The sequence below is a fragment of the Ambystoma mexicanum genome, chromosome 4p, assembly GCF_040938575.1.
Source record: "Ambystoma mexicanum isolate Mex_15411 chromosome 4p, UKY_AmexF1_1, whole genome shotgun sequence".
NCBI classification, from domain to species: Eukaryota; Metazoa; Chordata; class Amphibia; order Caudata; family Ambystomatidae; genus Ambystoma; species Ambystoma mexicanum.
The window spans coordinates 1,109,391,042-1,109,399,673 of record NC_090927.1 but is presented as its reverse complement, the minus strand read 5'-3'; positions in this window follow the sequence as shown (position 1 = coordinate 1,109,399,673).

Here is an 8,632-nt window from a genome sequence, read left to right as displayed (position 1 = left end):
TTGTAGGTGAGATTTGTATTCTCTCTGCAACAGAATTCCGTTAGCATTTGAAGTGAAAGCAAATATTGGCTGGTGTTTTTCTGGCATTGAAAAGGATATGTTCTAAAAAAATAAAAATGCCTAAGATACCCACATGAGTATGTATTAGATGTGCAAAATGGCTTCAATTAGTGTGCATGTGTATTAATCACATTAAGAGGATGTGGTTTACGTCTACAACCAGTTCGCAGTGCTTACATAGTGTGAAAGAAAATGTGTAATTTTTCCGGGGCCGATATTCAGTTCCATATCAAAGTACCTCATAACATATAATGAACATATTTTCAATATATTTCTGAAGTCTGCATACTTGTACAAAGTTTATAACTATTATAAAATGTCAACTCTAAGATGGGATACTCCCAAGTGTTATACCACAAATGAACCTCCTAAATTCACCATTTTCTCCATGATTGGTTTGCTTCCCCCATATATGTATTCGCCTAGGACATGTTTGCAGTTTCAGGTAGACCCACTGTTTTGTGCATTATCTGGCCAATCCACAAGGGACTTCAGCACATCGTGGCCCAGTTGGATCCCTCTTCCGTTAGGGACCTCTTGGGGAGGAGCAAGTGCCTTGCTGCACCGCCCAAGCGCTTTACAAATGTGGCAAGACTTCTAAGCACTATAGCACTGAGAGAGCTTTTTTCATGCAAAATAATCACACACAGGCATGGCCAGTCACTAAATATAGATTGGTAATATTTCAAATATAATGTACGAATAAATTAGTTGAAAAACACGTGTAAATGTTATTCTGTGTAGTTTTAAAAATCCAATGTGAAAGCACACAGTAAAGTCAAGGTGTGCTAAATATAAACTAGGCAGGCTTGAACAGAGAACGTGGCTGACCAAATGGTCCTGTCACTCACAGGCCAATGGAGACTATAAAAAGATTCAAGACATGACAGAATACTATGGGAAAACCGGATTCAGCACAACATAGTAGTAGAAAAGTGTTTTTCTGTAGAAGTTATTGGACCACATCAAATATAATTTTATGGAGTTAATGTTGAGAGAAAGGCGGGAAGATGTGTTTATCTGTGAATGTTTATAACATAGTAAATTATGCTAAACAAGAGCGACAAATTATTCCTGCTAATACAGAATTAATGTTAAGTAGGGAACATGACCATGCAACACTGGAGCCTCTGCAACATCCCTTGTATGGCAAGAGGGATACGTTTGGAGGAGCTCTGCAAGTATCCAGTGACTAACTGAAGAGTATTTAAGCTGCCGGCCCAGGAGCAGTCTTCAGGAATTGGGAGCCAGCGATGATGACGACAGAATGCTGGCCTGAAATGGCAGAGCCCTCTGCCATTTCCCCAATCCTCCTGATCTGTAAAGATTGAAGTCTTGTCATCACCTGCAAGACAGCCTCATGACTTTTGATTCCCTAGAGGGGTGCATTTACTCTGGTTTATGGTGATTATGGGTCCCCTGTATTTTAGGGGTGCGCCCTCGTAAAATGGGGCGCGCTTTCAGTGGTGACCCCTTGACATGTTACTTAGTTTCCTGTGCTTTGTGAAGCCCCAAGCAGGTCAGCCAAGCCCAACTGTAGTGATCAGACTCCTAACTTTAAAAACCCATGTATTTTGAGCGATTTTAGTAGAAGCCATTTTAAAAGAAATCCTTTCTGCTCACTGGAGCAGGGCGTGGCTCCAGAAGGACCGGCATGGGGACTTCGTAACAGAGGGAAACTCAAGTGAACAACGCCCATGTGAGTTTACTCTAGCATGTGATGACAACATGGGACCATGTATGTGATATGGTGATAGGATGATGTGGTGATAGTGGTGATAGTGGTGATGTGGGTGATTTGGTGACATGGATGATTTGGTTGATTTGGTGATGTGGGTGATATTATGGTGATGTGATTGTTGTACGAGGTCAGTGGAATAGATGGAATAGGACTTTTGGTGATGTAGTATTGGTGATGGAGTATAAAATAGGACTTTTGGTGATAAGTGTGTCATGTATTGAAATTGTCATGTATTTCTGTTTTTCTACTTTTTATAATGGAAAGGAAAGGGTTCCCCACTTTATAAAGACTGTGAGGTAAGGGATCATCAGCCCCATACAGGTTGAGAAGGTAGTACCACACAGTATTCTTCTTATGATGATAAAAGCAATACGTGTTATTACGTAGGGGCGCTGTATAAGGAATGGGCCTGGATATTAGTCTTTTATATTTTCTTGTGCTGTCTTTTGTGGTAAAAAAGGAAGGAAGGTGGATGAGTCGCGGTGTGTGTATGTATGTGTGAAATCAAAGTGGAGAAAGTGTAAAAGTGGGTTGATCTGTATTATTGAAGAGCATGCAACATAGCAGTAGGGTTGAAGTGAAGCATTAGGGACACGCGCAATATTATGGAGGAAGAAACTCCAATAAAATACATGCATACGGTTCTGCCACTGTGTTGTGACAGAATAAATAAACAATTGATAGTAGAAACAAAGGAAGGGGGGACGTCCTGCTCCTGGCCCTAGCAGGGCTCCCATAAAAGAAACATGCTAGAAAAAATGTCCATCTTTGTAGCAGCAAAATAGGAAGCGAACAAGTCCCAAAAAGCAAAGAGATTCTAGATCTCTGTGAATTAGTTGAGGATATCGGAGATCAGGAAGGTGAAAAAGAGATCCAATGTAAGGGTATATACCCGTAACGCCTAAACCTGCAGTTGGGTATAAAAACCCTGTTTATAAACCTCCAGAGGTGGAGAGAGTCTCAACAGGATTAGCAACTAAGGGGAGGGGGGGACTTGAGAGCTTTTGCACTTCCATATAACCCATCCACAAGCTCTAATATGCCTGTAGCATTAGTATACCCAGAGGGTCCACAAGTAGACTTTTACAATGAGCTAAGACCATTGCAGGAAAGGTTGGTAAGGTTACAAGTGCCTGAAGAAATATCACCAGAAATAAGGGTACCGGTGCAGAAAACGGGATTGGAATTTAGGAGATTTTTTGTTCAGGTTAAACCCTGGGACAATAAGAAATGTTTGTGTTGAAAAAGCTGATGGGCAGAGTGTATGGACAGTCCTGGGACAAGAATTAGAACAAGCAAGGGATAATGGAGGGGAAGATCAAGGTGGTAGAAATAATGAAGAGGCAGGGTAAGAACAAGATCAAGGAGAGGAGGGAGTGAGAAACCAGTCCCTGCCACAAGAGGCAGTGGGGAGGGACAGACCAAGAAATAGACCAGATTTAATCATGGTAGTACAAGATCAGAAGAATACTAAAGGGATAGAAAACAAAATAGATATGCAGATGCCTCAAAAACATAAAGAAGTAGGGATAAAGCAGTATATGCCATGGCCTCAAAAGGACAAAAATAATTTGATTAAAGCTCTCCCCAGCTTATATTACAGAGCTAGTAAATGGATCTATAAATCTGAAAAACAAACAGCAGGGGTAGCCTTAGCAGTAGGAGACTTTAAGAGCTTACTGGTCACCATAGCTGGGAACCAGCTGGGGACATATGGGCAAGGGCTGGGGTAAGTCTTGCAGATAATGGACATGATGGAACAGCCTTTGATGAGGTAAGGGCAAGGGTATGGGACGCCCTACTAAGGATGTACCCAAATACCCCTGACTTACATTCTTTGATGCACTGCGCAATGGGTGATGTGAAGACCCAGTTAGGTTTATTCTTAAGTTACAGGAAATGTGGAGAGTTGAGACAGTACCATATTTCTATTTTATTGTAAAGAGGAGACTACCAAAAGAGGTCCAGAAGGCACTAGATAAAATTGTGGAAATTGAAGCCAAAGGGTGGCCAGAGATACAAAGTATAATGTTCACAATTGTAAGAGAATCAAGGAGCAGGACAGGGAGACAGTCCAGAAGCGGCAAATGGACGAGGCAAAACTATTGGAAAAGAAACTAAATAAGGCTGACGTTCAAGCACCGGTGAAGGCACCGGCTCAGGGGGAAAGGACAGGAGATACTCAACAAATTGGGAATGCCACAACTGCGGCACTATGGGACGAAGGAGGACAGAGACAATGCAGTGGGAGGGGGCAGTACTCTAAACCCACAGTGGCAGTATGAAGGAACACCAAGGGGAAAAGGAGTATTTTGAGTAGCAAGAGCAGGAGGCTTTGGGAGGATAGGGCCTCTGGGAGGCGGATTGGGGCCATCACAGTGCTGGTGTTGCGGGAAATGGGGGCATTTTGCAAAGGAGTGCAGGAAAAGGCCTAGGATGAGATTTAATTATGGGCCTTCACCTTCAGGGCAGGGATTCCAAGGGACTCATGGAAGAAGACAACAGCAATTCGGGCAAGGGGGGTCAAAATCCGTCCCCTTATTGGGCTAACCGGTAAGGGCAACAACTACAGCATGTTGAGGGAACACAGTTTAACAGAATGGCAGGGGGAACAGGCGCCCCCTTCCAAGGAGTTACAATGACGGGGCGGCCCTTTTCATTCCCCAGGACAAATAAATATTCTGATTAGGACAGCCCACAGAAAGCACTTGCATGTCCAATCCTATTGATAACCGCACACCCTGAAGAGGAGCCCTTGGTGGAAGAGGAAATAGGAAACAGGCAATTTTTATTTATGGTAGATTCAGGTGCAACTAAATCATGCATCATGGAGGGGAACTTTCCATTATCAAGTAAAAACTCATTACATCAAGGGATTCTCTGGGGCTATTTCTACAATTCCATAGACTGAGGAGCTGGATATAAAAGTAGGAGGGTGAGGTAGTACGAGCCCTTGTTATATTCAGAGAGTTCCCCTGTGAATTTGTTGGGTAGGGATCTGCTCAGAAATGTATCAGTCACAGATCAAGGGGTAGTGTGTTCCACTTCAGGCATGTGTGTAGCTCAAGCAATGCTAATAATCAATGCAATAGCAAGGGAGTCAGTAGTCCATGGGGTTCCTATGGTCCCAGATATATTTTTTGTTATGCTTTTAAGTTATTAGTAAATGCAGTGCCTCAAATTGTGACAAAGTGTTGGCGAGTGCCTATAGATTTTATTTTCCAACCCATGGTGCCACCCGAGATGGTGGCAGGGACAATATTGTCATTAGATTTGCAAGGACTAGTAGTGTCAGAAAAAGAGTAGTCCTGATTGGAGCAGACCAGGACGGGTGCGAGTGGCGCACAATATTATGTATAAAGCTGACAGTACAATTAAAGGAAATTACGGATAAGGAGTTATTTGAGGACAGTGAACAAAATGGGGAGATTATTTTGGGAATCTGCATCCCCCTGTGATAGCATGGTGCAGTATAGGGAGGTACAGTGACCCCTGATGGCAGTAGTAACTCAGATGTTTTTATTTTTGATGAGGACATGGGATATGTGCCAGCATAATTATGGACTGTTAATCTACACGATGTTGGATTTCTGAGAGCTGTGACACCTGTACAGATTACATTGAAGTAAGGTGCTTAGTACAAATCATCCAGTATTTGGATGATCGCTTGGTATGTAGTGAAAAGGATCATCAGTGCAGGAGGGATTGTGTTGCATTATTGTAATTGCTGGGTCAAAAAGGGTACAAGGCGGATAAAAAGAAGCTACAATACTGCCAACAGGAAGGACTATACTTGGGACAGCTCATTTTTGTAATGGGGAAAAATGTTTTTATCGTATAGGGCGGCGGCAGTATGCACCGTCCCTAGGTCCAGTACTGTGAAGGAAATATAGCAGTTTTTGGGTTTATGTAATTTTTGTAGGGCATGGATCCTAGACTACACAGTCTACACAAGGCCACTGTTACAAAGTTTCAAGGACAGATGACTTAAAAGTACATTTTAATGGACTGACAAAATGACTAGACAATTTGAGGACTTAAGCTATTTGCACGGCCCCTGTTTTAGCAACTCCGGTTTATTTACAGGAGTTTTATTTATTTTTTCACTCTGTTGAACGGCTCATTCATTGACGGAAGGAGACATATTATATGGTGATGGGTCATAAATAATTGATCGGGGGACAGGACGGAAGTACACAGGGGCGGTATTGGAACACGGTAAAGGGAGGGAGAAATAGTGACCACCTCTGTAGAAAGCAAGATCATGGTTCCATACATGGCATTGCCCATAGTGGACCATTATTATCTGGGGAACTGATCAGCCCCAGGTTTAAAGGTCCATATGAGGTGGTGTTCTGTACTCGTCCCGCCGTCCATATGAAGGAGTTAGATATTGGGTGCATCTCTCGGGTGTTCTAAGAGTACCTGAGAAACGGTAAGGTTTAGTAAGGGCATAGCCAAAGGAGAGACATTTTTGAGGATCCATGCCAGGGTGGTGTGCAGTGGCACACGCCTGTTTTTTCTTTCTTTTTAAATGTTTTAATTTTTTCTTGTTTTTTCTTTTGTCCATTTTTTATTTTATTTTTTACTTTTGTTTGTTTTCTGTTTTTTTGGAAGGTCCAGGATCTGGTCGGCCCTGGTGGGAAAAGGGTCTCTTTCTGTCTGTCTCCCTTCTCTCCGTCTCCCTTCTCTCTCTGTCTCCCTTCTCTCTCTCTCTTTTTTACTTTCTCTTTCTTTTTCTCTTTCTTGATAGCCTTTTTTTCTCCTCTCCAGGAATAAGCAAAGATGGCTGACCGACCTCTCTGTTATGTAGGGACAATGATAAATTAAGATGTTATTTAGTCTAGAAATGTAGTAGTAATGTGTTGTTTTGTATGACACTGGTTGTGTTTGTTGGAATGGATGAAGAGATGTTTGTTAAATAGGGTGGCCATATGAAGGGGGGGATGGACGGTTGGAAAAAATGCTAATGTCTATAAAAAAGGAAATACAAAATGTCTCACTTCTTGAGGCCACCCCTACAAGGTTTCTTAGACGAATGAAACAGGAAGTATGAATGACGTATGATTTACATAGGTGTTGGGTTTTGACACTATTTCTGACGTCCAGAATGTAGAAACATTACGAGGTTGGTGGAATGGGTTTACCGTCACCGGTAATGGTGCCGGTAAACCCATTCTGCCCTATCTCCTCGCGGGACCCGCAATGGGCGCCTGGTAAAAGCAGGCGTCCTTACCTGGTCCCGCGAGGAGACTAGGGAGCTAACAATGGACCCGTTATTAGCTCCTTCCCCATTCCCATTGAGCCCTATGGGGGCTCGAATGGGAATGGGGATGGACCGGGTCCGGGTTCCTCGGACGAGGAATTACCGGGTCCGGCAAGGTTGGGATGGCCCGTTAAGTCCTCATTTGAGGAACCCAGCCCCGGTATGCAGTAAGGAGGCAACCATGCCGCTAAATGCAGCATGGTTACCTCCAACCTCGTAATGAGGGCCATTGAATAGCTAGTACTCTGATATGCGCATTACAGGAAGGAATATAATAAAAGAAAGATGTTACGTGTGTGCATTTATCCTGCACACATAAGGGTCTCCTAAGGTTTTTAGGTCCAAATCCAGTCCCAATTACAGAGGCACAATGCTTGGTACATCTTGCACTATAAGGGATAAAGGGCACATTCCAGGTACATAGTGTGCAGTTGAGAACCATTGATCTAGACCCAGCGTTATGCAATGGTAACACAAAATATTGCCAGTGTCTACAAGGACCATATTTCTCCTTGGGAGGTTACTCAAATGACAATGACAAATGACAGGGCACCACAATGATGTGCCTGGCAGATGGGCTGATCAAGTACAGCGGAGAAGCAATATCCCAAATAGAGACTATGGGCCTCATTATGAGATGTGCGGAATGGGTTTAACGGCACCGGTAATGGTGCTGGCGCCATTAAACCCACTCTGCACTATTATGAGGTTCCCTCGCGGGACCCGCTGTGTATGTCTGGTTTATCCAGACGTCCATAGCGGGTTCCTCGAGGGAACCAGGGAGCTAACAGGCCCATCATGAGTGAGTCCGTTGTTAGCTCCCTCCCCATTCCCATTGAGCCCTATAGGGGCTCAATGGGAATGGGGAAGGACCGAGCCCAGGTTCCCTGAAGGAGGAATTACCGGGCCCTCCAAACTCGGAAAGGACCGGTAATTCCCCATTCAGGGAACCGGGACCCATTGGAGCCAATAGCGCCATGGCTACCTCCAAAGTCGTAATGAGGCCCCATGTGTGCGCAAATATGGTCCCAATACATCACAAGGCTGACACAGATTGCAACAATGAAGAAACCAGTGCGAATAGATAGGGCCAAACATTTTGAACTTTGTTTTAGCATTGAAGGAAAAGTTCCTGGTGGTGCAACCACACAGTGCAACCACTCTTGTGATCCCTGGTATGACAAAAGGTACAGCAGCAGTGATGGATTACTATTGGGTTTGTGGCCGACAAGCCTACTTGCAACTCCTATCATCTTGGAGGGGCAAGTGTTCACCGGCCACCCTGCACTCTGTGCTACTAGTAATCCTGGAAGGACATGTAAAGGGAGAAGAAATGCCTGTCAAGGTGCCAACAGCCACTCTAGCACCTAAAAGAAACAGAAAGAAGCTTGCAGATCACACAAGAATTTGGTATGCGGCCAGAAAAAGGACGATTTCAACGGTGGGGAAGAAAGAAAAGCTCAAACCGTCAAAAGACTGTTCCGCACTGCTCAGAGGAATACCTGACAAGCATTGGATTTTTAGCTTAGCAGAGACTTTCTTTTTCATCTTTTTGGCTCCTGGGG